Source organism: Schistocerca gregaria, chromosome 3, assembly GCF_023897955.1.
Source record: "Schistocerca gregaria isolate iqSchGreg1 chromosome 3, iqSchGreg1.2, whole genome shotgun sequence".
Classification (NCBI taxonomy): domain Eukaryota; kingdom Metazoa; phylum Arthropoda; class Insecta; order Orthoptera; family Acrididae; genus Schistocerca; species Schistocerca gregaria.
This window is the reverse complement of record NC_064922.1, coordinates 393,608,270-393,621,818: the sequence shown is the minus strand read 5'-3', so window position 1 is coordinate 393,621,818 and position 13,549 is coordinate 393,608,270. Positions and strand designations below refer to the sequence as shown.

The following is a 13,549-nucleotide window of genomic DNA, read 5'->3' as shown; positions in this document are numbered from 1 at the left end:
CTAGCAGCTACAACAGTATTTAATAACGTGCCGTTACACAACACAGTACATGATGGTATCAACACGAATGAGAACGAGGCCGTCTGACTATATTATATTGTTGTCTTCCGTAAACTGAAAATGCGTACATGTGACACCGCACTACAGACGTCAGCTATCAAACAATTTTAATCGCACTCTACTTAAAAACACCGTCAGAGTAGTTCTACATGTGCAGTATTAGTCTCCAATCTGTACTTAAGTGTTGGGCAGAGGGTTCAGACAATTAGTTTCAGGCTATTTCTTTACCTGTTAAAGACCACCGTAGTTCCCACGCTTCCCGCAAATTGTATAAATTATTTAATTTCTCTGTTCCAAGTTCGACCCTAAGGTGAGCACCAAGTGGTATATCGCAAAAGAGTGTACTGTACGCCACTTCATAATAGGCTTAAGGCCGAAATCGCAATAGCGTAAATAATTAATTTCTACCATCAGTGGTGACTACGATGGCCTCTAAGCTTTTTATATGACAGTGAACTCCAACCATGAGAAGCTGATAGTCCTCTCCTGTTCCAGTCTCGAACAGCACCTAAATCTTCCTGTGCGAGCTCTAATATCTTTTATTTTATTAAGATGATCATCTCTCCCTTTCTGAGAGTAAATAACAAAATATTTTAGCATTCGGAGGAAAACGTCGGTGACCGTAACTTCGTGAAGTAATATCTCACTAAAGAAAAACTCCTAACTCACGTATTATTTACGTGATACTCTCTCCCCTTCTTCGCGATAGTATAAAACGAACTGTCCTTTGAATTTTGTCGATGTTCTCCGCTAATCCTTTCTGTTAAGATGCAGCAATACGCCAGAAGAGTTTGGACAATCGTTACGTGGGAAGCCTCTTAAGTAGATTTGTTGTACCTTCTAAGTGTTCTGCCAATATAATGCAGTCTCTGATTCACATTTCCTACAATATCTGTTTGATAGCTCCATTGTAAGTTTTTCGTACTTTCAATCCCTTGGTACTTAGTTGAATAAAGAGCTTTTAAGTTTGTGTGGTATATTGTGTCACTGAAATTTAACTCATGTGAAGCAGGTAACATATTTTATTGTTCAGATTCTATTGCCATTTTTAGGTTTCTTTCTAAATCATTTTGTAATCCGTTTCGATCTTCCGAAGACTTTACTAAACTCTTAACGATAGCATCATATGATAAGTATTTAAAGATATTAGGAACAGCGAAGCAACTATAACGCTTTCTTGTGGAACCCTAGATATAACTTTGGTTTCACTAGATGACTTATCGTCAATTACTACGATCTTCCTGTCAGGATATGACGAATCCAGTTGCACATCTGGCACGCAATTCGATTACAAGCCACTTACCCGGAGCAGTACAAAAGTCTTCCAGAAATATGGAATCATCCTGAGATACAGCGTCGACAGAAATCATTACAGTGTGTGAATGATCAGCCAGCAGTATTTCACAGGAATAATATTTGCTGAAACTATGTTGGTTATATGTTAATAGATGGTTTTCAACGAGATATTCAATAATCTTATAACACTGTATATGTTGCAAAATCCTACTGCAAATCGATATCAATGACATAGGCCTATAATTAGCAGATTACTTCTATTTCCATTCTTGTGTATTGGCGGAATCGGTGCATCTTTCCAGTCCTTAGGTACGGATTTTTCATTGAGAGGGCGGTTGTATATGATTGCGCTGATGCAGATCTTTCATAAGTATCATCTGAAAGTAACCCATGTGGTATACAGTCTGGATGGACGTCTTACCTTTATTGGGTTAAGTTGCTTCGCTTCGGAATTACTCATGTTGACAGTTGTTCTTGATTCAAATTCTGGAATGTTTACTGCATAGTCTTGAATGAATAAATTTGGGGAAATCGTGTTTAGTAACTATACCTTAGCTGCATCGTCGTGAGATACATTACCACTGTTATCACGTAGTAAAGCTGTTGATTGTGTTTAGTAAGTATATTATTAGGTTTGGATGTTACAGTATTCATTTGCGGTAAAACTCCATTGTGCTCAGTAACGCTTGTTTCAATGCAAAACATTGCATTGAAACAAGCGTTCAGTTCATAGTGCTGTGGAATGTGGGAAAAAAACCGCAAATTGGCATTCATAAGAAGAAGAACAACACCAAAAATGTAACTGGAGCGTAATATGTAAGAAATTGTCCACGCAACCTGCCACTGATGATGCCTTGCAGAAAATGTATGGCACTAACATTGTGTTTTATTCAGTTGCTGTCAGACGGTCCATAAGTAAAAATTATCAATATAGCGTATGTGTTCACTTACTTACCGACGTAACCTCAAAGAAATTCAGTTACTTACAGACATGATCTCGAAATAATTAACGTTATATTTCCACCAATTGGTGATCGACTAGTTAACAACAATAAAGCTATTAAGATAGTTTTTTTTTACATTAAGTGCAACACTAATGTTGAGGATTCACGGGTTAAACGGTAGGTACTTGAAATTACTGGCTAAAGGTATAGCCATTAAAGAGGACGGAAGCGTGTCTCCTAGAAGTTGGACACACGATTAATTCCTTGAAGTACTTCTAAGCTCCTCGGTCTCTCGTTTGTCTTCTTTTCTGTTTTACGGAAAGAAAAAAAAGTCCTGTCATGTGCTCTCTTTTTCCAAGTTCCTGTTGTGATGAGAGTTGACATATTTATTTGACTCATACGTGGAAAATGAAAGACCGTGGGACACAGATGTTGTCGATTGTCAGTACTGAAAATGTTGCACACCAGTTGTCAAACGTGTAACATATTTATCTCGACATGTTTCGGGACGACGTGCTTAACACTTCTATACCAATACATCACACGTTTGACAGCTGGTGCATGACATTCTCAGTACTGATTCACGAGACAGTTGTTGATTGGCTTCACAGCAGATAAGTTGTCTGTCGTGTTTTCGTATGTGAATAATGATTACGCGCCCTTTATTGTCCCGGTTCACCCCTATAGCTAAAGCTCGGAGCGAAAAGTAATGCTCTTTCAGAAGCGCAGCATCACCGCCCTAGAAACGCCGAACGACTTCCTGAAAACCGTTACGATCTCGAGGCCGTCGTCGTTATCTAAATCACAACACCCGACGACACACAAAATATCACCTGGAAAATGAGACTTCTGGGACAATTGATGCTTATCTAGAAGGTCATTTTTGTTGTCTGTTTTTTTAAGTCACCTTTCTCCTGACTGGTTTGAGGCCGCCAGCCACGAATTCCTCTAATTTGCCAACCTTTTCATTTCATTGTAGCACTTGCAGTCTGCGCTCTCAATAATTTGCTCGATGGACTCCAATCTCTGTCTTCCTCTACTGTTTTTATTCTCTGTAGCTGCTTCTAGTAACACGGAAGATAGCTCCAGATATCTTAACATATCTCCTATCATCCTGTTCCTTCTTCTTTTCAGTGTTTTCCGTATATTCCTTTCCATTGCCAATCCTGCGGAGAACCACCTCATTCCTTACTTTATCTGCGCATCTCATTTCCAACATTCTTCTGTATGATCACATGTCAAATGCTTCTATGCTCTTCTATTCCGGTTTTCCTGCGGACAAATATATCACTACCCTACAACGCTGTGCTTCAAACGTACATTCTCAGAAATTTCTTCCTCAAATTAAGGCCTATGTTTGATATTAGCAGACTTCTTTTAGCCAGGAATGTATCTTTTGACAGTGCTAGTCTACTTTCGTTACTCCTTGCTCCGACTGTCATGGGCTGTTTGGCTGCCTAGGTAGCACAACTGTTTAACTTCCTCTACTTCGAGATTACCAATTCTGATGTTAGGCGCCTCGCTGTTCTAATTTCTGTTACTTCTCATTACATTCCCCTTTCTTCGATCTACGCTTAGTCTATATTTTGCACCCATTAGACTGTTCATTTCCTTCGACAGATCCCGTAATACTTCTTCAGTTTCATGACGATAGCCATGCCAGCAGCGAATGTTATCATTGATATCCTTTCAGTTTGAATTTTAATCCCATCCTTGAAACTTCCTTTTATTTCCGTCATTGCTACTTCATTGTATAGAATGAACCATAGGGAGAAAGATTACGTCGCTGTCCGAACACTTCGATCTTGATTCCCAATCTTTTTGTTCCCTCTTGGGTCTTGTACATATTGTATATTTCTCGTCTCTTTCTGTGGCTTACCCCTATGTTTCTGAGAATTTCGAGCACCGTCATTTTACATTGTCGAACGCTTTTTCGCTGACGATTAATCCTTTGAAGATGTCTCGCTTTTTTCTTCAGTCTTGTTTCCATTATAAACCGTAACGTCAGGACCACCTTTACCTTCCCTAAAGCCAAACTGATCGTCATCTAGCAGATCGTCAATCTTCTTTTCCATTCCTCCGTGTATTACTCTTGTAAGCAGCTTGGGTGCATGAGCTGTTAAGGTGACTGTGAGATAATTCTTGCACTTGTCGGCTCATGCAATCTTCGGAATTGTGTGGATGTTCCAGAAGCCTGATGGTATATCGTCAGCCCCATACATTCCACATACCGACGTCAAGAGTCGTTTTGTTGCCACTTACCTCAATGATTTTAGAAATTTCGATGGAATGTTATGTCTCCCTTCTGTCTTATTTGATCTTAAGTCTTGCAAAGTCTTTTATATTCTGATTGTAATACTGGGTCCCCTGTCTCTTCCCTGTCGAGTTCTATTTCTTCTTCTGTCAAATCATCAGCCAAGTCGCCCCCTCACAGAGGCCTTCGGAGTCCTCTCATCTGTATTTAACAGTTGAATTCCCATTGTGCTCTTAGTGTCATGGCTCTTAGTTTTAATTACACCGAAGGTTGTTTTGACTCTCCTATATGCTAAGTCATTCCTTCCGACAATCATTTCGTTTTCAATCTTTTCACATCTGTCATGCAGGTATTTTGCCTTATCTTACCTCCACTTTCTATTCATTTAATTCGTAAGTGGTTTTTATTTCTGTATTCCTGAACTTCCATGAAAATTTTTGTACTTCCTTCTTTCTCCTGTTGCCCCTTATTTCTTCACAGTTACCTTCTTCGTACCTCTGTTTTCCTTCCCAGCTTCTGTGGAAACTCTTTTTAGAGATGTCCATTCCTCTTCTACTGAAATGCCTATAGAGCTATGCATTATCGCAGTATCTACAGCCTCAGAGAACTTCAAGAATTTCGCTCCATTATTTAGTTTTTTCGTGTTTCACGTGTTTGCGCATTGATTCTTCGTGACTAGTCTCTTAAACTGCAGCTTATTCTTCATCATTACTGAATTATAATTGGAGACTATATGTGCTCCATGGTAAGCCTTACAATCTTGTATCTGATTTCCGAATCTCTGCCTGACCGTGATGTAATTTAACTGCAATCTTCCGGTACCACCTGGCCTTTCTCTTCTGATTCTAGGAGAGACTATTCGCTGTTACGAGCTGAAATTTACTTCTGAACTCAATTAGTCTTTCTCCTCTTTCATTCCCAGAACCAAGATCATATCGTACGGTGACACTTTTTTCTACCCCTTCTCCTACAACCATATTCCAACCCCATGACTATTAGATCCTCATCTTCCTTTACATATCGAATTATCCTTTGAATATCCTCATATACTTGCTCTATTTGTTCATATTCTGGTTGCGATGTCGGCATTTATACCTTAACTATTTTTTTTGTTGTTGTCGGTATTAATTTGAAATCGATTCTGATGAGAACAACGCCATCACTGAACTGTTCATAGTAACTCACTCTCTGGCCTACCTTCATACTGATAATGAATCTTACTCCCGTTATACCATTTTCTGCTGCTGCCGATATTACCCTAAACTCATTTGACCAGAAATTGTCGTCTTCTTCCCATTTCATTTCACTGACACCCACTATATCTAAATTGAGCCATAGCATTTCCACTTTCAGATTTTCTAGCTTGCTAATCCCAGTCAAACTTCTATTGTTCCACGCCCCGACTCGTAGAATGTTATCCTTTCGTTAGTTGTTCAATCTGTTTCTAATGGTCTCCTCCCTTTTGGCAGTCCCCACCCGGAGATCCGAACAGGAAACTAATTCGGAATCATTTCCCAATGGAGAGATCATCGTGACACATTTTCAATTACAGGCCACTTGTTCTTTGGATACACATTATGTGTCTATAATACAGTGATTTTCATTGTCTTATGCATCCTCATTCCGTCGATCATTGCTGATTCTTTCGCCTGTTCGGGGCAGTTTCCCACCCCAAGGACAAGAGAGTGCCCTGAACCTCTGTTCGCTCCTCCGCTCTCTTTGACAAGGCCTTTGGCAGAATGAGGGTATTTCGTATGCATTTATATCCGTAGTCTGTAAACCACTGTGAAGTGCTTGGCATAGGGTATTCCCTACTCCACCGCATATTAGGGTATCTTCCCTTTCCAATCATATGTATATGCTTAAACACCCCCCCCCTCCCCCCCGTTAGTCGTATGTGGTGTGGGAAGACACTTGATGAACATTCAAGAATTAGTCATACGAGTGTTTTGTTAGCAATCTCCTTTCCAGACTGAATGCGTTCACCCAGTATTCTTAAGCCCTGTCGTTTTGCCTACGACTGACTGATTCCATTTGAGACTCATTAGTACTGTAGTCATAGGATACTTGGGTTTTGCACGTCTAAGGTTACAATTGATATTGTCTGTCAGGTCGCTAACACACAATATGAAAAATAAGGATCCCAATACCCATCCGTGGGGCGCGCTAGAAGTTACTTCTAGATGTATCGATGACCCTCCATACGTAACATTTTTCTTTCTCCCTCCTATGAAATCTCAATCTAGTGATAAATTTCATTCGGTACTTCTGACGTACTTTGGTTGGTATGGTACTCAGCCTAATCCCTTCCAGAAATCAAGAAATACTGCTACTGCCTAATTGCCTTGATTCATGGCTTTCAGGATGCCAAATACGTCAGTGATATTGGACAGTAATTTTATGGGTCACTTCTTCTATCATTCCTGTAGATGGGTGTGAGCTGTGCATGCTTCCAACCAAAGACACAGTTTTTTTGCTCAACGTACCTACGGTGTAATATAGTTAGAACATGAGATAACTTAGCTGCAGAATTCTGTACAGAATCTGACAAGGGTTAGATTGGGTCACAAGACCTTGTTCGATTATGGCAATAACAGTTGTTTAGCAAAGTCGGTTACACTGATACATACACAATGTGATCAAAAGTATCCGGACACATGGCTGAAAATGACTTACAAGTTCGTGACGCCCTCCATCGGTAATGCTGGAATTCAATATATTGTTGGCCCACCGTTAGCTTCCACTCTCACAGGCATACGTTCAGGCAGGTGCTGGAACTTTCTTTTGGAATGGCAGCCCATTCTTGAGGAGTGCTGCACTGAGGAGAGGTATCGATGTCGGTCGGTGGGGCCTGACACGAAGTCGGCGTTCCAAAACATCCCTAAGGTGTTCTACAGGATTCAGGTCAGGACTTTGTGCAGGCCAGTCCATTACATGGATGTTTTTTTCGTGTAACCACTCCGCTAGATGCCGTGCAATATGAACAGGTGTTCCATCATATTAAAAGATGCGCTTCGCATCCCAGAATTGCTCTTCAACAGTGGGAATCAAGAAGGTGCTTAAAACATTAATGTAGGCCCGTGCTGTGATAGTGCCAAGCAAAACGACAAGGATTGTAAGCGTCCTCCATGAAAAACACGACCAGACCATAACACCACCGCCTCCGAATCTTACTTTTGGCGATACACACGCTGGCAGATGACGTTCACCGGGCATTCGCCATACCGACACCGTGGCATCGGATCGCCACAATGCGTACCATGATTCGTCACTCCACACAACGTTTTTCCACTGTTCAATCATCCAATGTTTACTCTCCTTACACCGAGCGAGGAGACGATTGGCATTTACAGGCGTGATGTGTGGTTTATGAGCAGCCGCTCGACCATGAAATCCAAGTTTTCTCACCTGCCGCCTAGCTTTCATAGTACTTGCAGTGGATCCTTATGCAGTTTGGAATTCCTGTGTGAGGGTCTGGATAGATGTCTGCCTATTACACATTAAGACCCTCTTCAATTGTCGGCCATCTCTGTCGGTCAACAGACCATGGCGGCCTGTGCGTTTTTGTGCTGTAAGTGTCCCTTCACGTTTCCACATCACTATCACTTCGGAAACAGTGGACCTAAGGATGTATAGGAGTCTGGAAATTTCGCGCACAGACGTATGATACTAGTGACACCCAATCAGCTAAACACATTGTAAGTCCGTGAGTTTCGCGGAGCAGCCCATTCTCCTCTCACAATGTCTACTGACTACTGAGGTCGCTGATATGGAGTACCTGGTGGTAGGTGGTAGCACAATGCACCTAATATGAAAAACGTATGTTTTTTTGGGGTGTCCGTATACTTTTATCAGACAGTGTACAGAGGGCATTCAAATGAAAACGAGACAAACTGAAAAATGCTGACATTGCGAAACAATAAGGCCGATACCTTCCTGGAAAAATATTTGATGTTACCTACGGATTGATGATTTACCTAGACGTGCACCTCTTCGTCCGAAGCAAATCAACAGCCACGAATGTCTTTCTCCAGGGCATAAAAATACAGAAATCGCTTGGGGAAAGACTGCGACTCTACAGAGGATCTGTTCGGGCTTCCCAGCGAGACTTTGGCAGCGTGGTTGATGTGGGAGGACCCACGTGTTGCGAAGACTTTACTTTGCAGAAGTTTCGCAGGGAAGCCAATACAAATCCACAATATAGTCTCGACCAATCCCCGTACAATGTCCATATTTTTGCAGTCCTGAGGACAGACTTTCATATCCGTCGATTTGCGTGGGACGAAGAGGTGCACGTCTGAGTATAATCATGGTTCCGTAGGCGACCGCAAGCATTTCCCCCCATGAAGGCACTGACGGTCTTGTCTCCTAGTGCGATAAATTTATTAACTATTGTCACAACTACTTTTGAAATAATAAATAGTTTACTTACTTTTTTCCATTTGCCTCGATTTTCCTTGACTGCCCCTTATATATTATTCATATTTGGTCTAGAGCTAGAATTAAACTAGGATAGAAACCCGAGAACTTCATTTGTAAACGAACATTATTTCTTTTGCTACCACCAGTTTCGTTCCTGAGTATCTGGAAACTAACTTTTGTGACACTAATAGACTTTACATATGACAAATTTTCTTTGGCTTTGGTAAAAGAACTTAGGGAAGATTTTTCTAAATCAGTCGTTGAAGGTTTCGTGCATTGCTTTTTTTACAGTCAAAATTGTTTCCATCAGAATGTCCCCATCTACAGCCCTAAACTTACCTTTACACCTCTTGCGCAGTAGTCGCTGGTTCTTCAGCGGTTCTCTTCAGAGAATGTATACTATGGAGAGTCTCTCTCATCACGAACTGTTCTACTTGGTGCCTCCTCAACAATGCTGGTAAGCATGAACCATGTTTCCTACATGCTGTTGCGCAGTACGTATTGTTTCTAGTCCGTCCTTGAAATGTAACACTACTGCTTGTTTAGCTGCTTTACTGAACATTAAGACCTCTATGCACAAGAAGAGAATAGAAGCTTTCGAAATGTGGTGCTACAGAAGAATGCTGAAGATTAGATGGGTAGATCACACAACTAATGAGGAGGTATTAAATAGAATTGGGGAGAAGAGGAGTTTGTGGCACAACTTGACAAGAAGAAGGGACCGGTTGGTAGGACATGTTCTGAGGCATCAATGGATCACAAATTTAGCATTAGAGGGCAGCAAGGAGGGTAAAAATCGTAGAGGGAGACCAAGAGATGAATACACTAAGCAGATTCAGAACGATGTAGGTTGCAGTAAGTACTGGGAGATGAAGGAGCTTGCACAGGATAGAGTAGCATGGAGAGCTGCATCAAACCAGTCTCAGAGCTGAAGACAACAACAACAACAACAACATGCTTATTTTGTAATATGGTAAATGAACTCCCTATAATTGCCCGTGGTTACTGATACCAGTTTCATTGTTTACAACCTCAAAAAGGTCAGGTCTATTTGTTACCTTTATATCCAATATATTTTTCCCACGGGTGGGCTTCGAGAAATCTGCTATAAGTACTTTCAAGGGATAGCATTTAGTTTTGTTTCCTTAACCCTACCGACTGTTGATGAAACTCTCCTACAACGACGACAGTATGTTCGGGTTCTATATATACTACCGAACTGAGATTCTCTCCAAAGTATGCTCTTGCATCTTCTGGAGAGTCTGCTGGGTCGATAGAAGCACACAGTTATAAGTTTATGCGCACCTTTATAAGTGAGTCTCGTCCGAAGCAAATAGCATCAATTTCTATATTGGGGAATTTGAGTTTATCTATTGCGACGAATACGCCATTTCCATTACCTATGAGCCAGTCGCTCGATAAGCACTTACATTTATCCGAAAACGTTGTGTATACAGTTTCTGGTTGTTGTCATATTTCTGTACCTATTAGTATGTAAGATCCACAGCGTTTTAGGGTACTTCACACTTTGGGACTTTGTTGTGAATTCTTCGGCAAATGACCGGTATGATTTTAATAATCTTCGAAGCAATTTCTTTGGATCTCACACTAACACTTGAATGTCTCGTAAAGTTTTCTTACGGAATGGTTGGACTGCTATCTAATCTAGAAAAGTCCGATGAAAGTTGTGTCTAGGTGTCCCAGATATGAGTCGAGGAGTGTAAGTGGAATGCTGGTTATAGCAAAGTGTTTGATCATACAAGACGAGCGAGTGAAACGTCCGTTCCTTTCTCTGAATTCTTCGTGTAACTGGTCATTGAGTTTGGTCACAAACAACAATGAAAACACTGCCACAGTGAGAACAGCAAATTGGGTGTGCAACTGGTTATACTTGTTATTCGTCGGCGCCAGACCATGGAGAAGTGAGGGATTTCGAAATCTACGTCCAGACAGAGATTAACATTTATTTACTTGCTCTAGAGATTGACATAAGTCACAGTAAAATCAACAGAAAGCAAAATTCTCTAAAGCTCAGGTCCAGTTACAAAATGAGTAACTCAGGGCAGGTATCAAGAAACCTGTAAGACTGCATGGGGAGAGCACTACTAGATGTGCTCCTCTAGGCCGCTCATGAAATCAACGTTACAATACAACAAGATGACATAAATTATAACCAAATTAAGAAACACAAGTTACGTGGGAAAGTAAGCAAGTTACGAGCTGCTCAGAATGTGTGCCGCGCTAGCACGATTTGCGACATTCTCCAAATCAGTTACCTTGCGCCAAACAACACTCGACAGCCGTCAGAGACAACTCCTTCTCAACGAAAATTTCCAAAATCTAAGTTCACGGTTCTGCACTCGTTACAAATTCTACATGGTAAGGGTCACTTAACGCTGCTGCCAATGTGGTAAACGAGAATATTACTGTAGTTCGTATAAAACCAGGGGGTCGCAGCAGTGATTTCCCACTCTTGGCAGATAAAACGCAAAATAACAAACAGAAGACTGGTACCAGTCTGGAGTAGTGTTTTCCGCATTGGTCAGGCCATTCACAACAAGCGCGTTGGCGGGATAACTCAATCTGACCGGATGACCAAAAGTTTGGAGCGAATGCACCTGTGGTTCTCACGCTGGCCAGACAGTGCTGCTGCGTCTCAGCCTTTGATGTCAATGCAGAAAAGTCATTAATGTCATACCCAATAGTTACACCAGCTCACCAGGTCTGTCCGCAATAGCTCGAAGCAGGCAGCAGTTTCAGTTCCACGAAAACTGTCCATCTCCCTGGGTAGAACCTCTCGTAATGAGATTCACCGATTGTCTTCTGCCGAAAACAGGACCCTGAGACCGCACTGGCATTGCGGCATCGCAGTGCGAAATATGCAAAAAGTTTTCTCCGAATAACACAGGTCCAACAGTCACAAAATAGCAATCACGAAATAGTGCAGAGTACGAAACAATATCTTATGTAATGTCCCACTGATGAACATTCAAAAACAGTCATCTGCCCAAGTAGCAGCCCCCGATTTGTACTGCACTACTGATCCATTTAGGAGAACCCCACAGTTCGCTGCGTTACGCCCTAAGTCTAGGAAGTTGCAACGTAGCATGTCTCTGGTTCAAGCCCACTCGTCTCCGAACCAGGGGGCCACGATCAGTTCCACATCTACATCCATACTTCGCAAGCCACATGACGGTGTGTGGCGGAGGGTACCTTGAGTACCTCTATCGGTTCTCCCTTCTATTCTGGTCTCGTATTGTTCGTGGAAAGAAGGATCGTCGGTATTAGATTAGATTAGATTAGCTTTTCGTTCCATAGATCCGTGTTGACGAGATACTCGTGGATGCGGAACATGTCACCCTTATTTTTTTTTTATTTTTTTTTAAAGCTGAAATAACAATACTAACAGTATGAATATATACATCATTTGTTTCTATTAAAAAATTCGTCGATGGAGTAGAAGGAGTTGGCCACTAGTAAGTCTTTCAGGCTCCTTTTAATCTGTTCTTTATTTGTAACTAAATTTTTTATGTTTGCTGGCAAATTATTGAAGATGAGTGTTCCTGAGTAGTGGACCCCTTTTTGAACTAAAGTAAGTGCTTTTAAGTCCTTGTGCAGATCATTTTTGTTCCTGGTATTGTATGTATGAACTGAGCTGTCAGTTGGAAAAAGAGATATATTATTTAGGACAATGTTTCTTTAAGTAGTAAATATACTGAGAGGCAGTAGTTAGTATACCCAGTTCTCTGAAGGGGTTTCTACAGGACCTCCGTGAATTTACTACACAAATAATACGTATTACACGCTTTTGGACTATGAAAACTTTTGTTTGACTTGAAGAGTTACCCCAAAATATTCTACCATATGACATTATGGAATGAAAGTAGGCAAAGTATGCAAGCTTTTTCATTTTTATGTCGCCTATGGCTGCTAACACTCGAATTGCAAATACAGATTTGTTAAGGCGTTTCTGCAGTTCTGTAGTGTGCTCCTCCCAACTGTGTGCCTCTGTGTGGGCTCTAATCTTTCTGATTTTATCATCATGGACTCTTCGCGAGGTATACGTAGAAGGGAGCAATATACTGCTTGACTCCTCGGTATGTTCTAGAAACTTCAACAAATGTCCGTAACAAGCTACTGAGCGTCTCTCCTGCAGAGTCTTCCACTGGAGTTTATCTATCATCTCCGTAGCGCTTTCGCGATTACTAAATGATCCTGTAACAAAGCGCGCTGCTCTCCGTTGGATCTTCTCTATATCTTCTATCAACCCTATCTGGTACGGATCCCACACTGGTGAGCAGTATTCAAGCAGTGGGCGAACAAGTGTACTGTAACCCACTTCCTTTTTTTCGGATTGCGTTTCCTTAGGATTCTTCCAATGAATCTCATTCTGGCATCTGCTTTACCGACGATTAATTTTATATGGTCATCCCATTTTAAATTACACCTAATGCCTACTCCCAGATAATTTATGAAATTAAATGCTTCCAATTGCTGGCCTGCTATATTGTAGCTAAATGATAAAGGATTTTTCTATGTATTCGAAGCGCATTACACTTGTCTACACTGAGAT

General features: G+C 41.2%; 1 protein-coding gene across 1 annotated transcript in view; it reads left to right on the top strand.

The window, feature by feature from the left end:
* LOC126354829 (proton-coupled amino acid transporter-like protein CG1139) overlaps positions 1-13,549 on the top strand; it is a 190,747-nt gene that overhangs the window by 14,278 nt on the left and 162,920 nt on the right. The window lies entirely within an intron of this gene.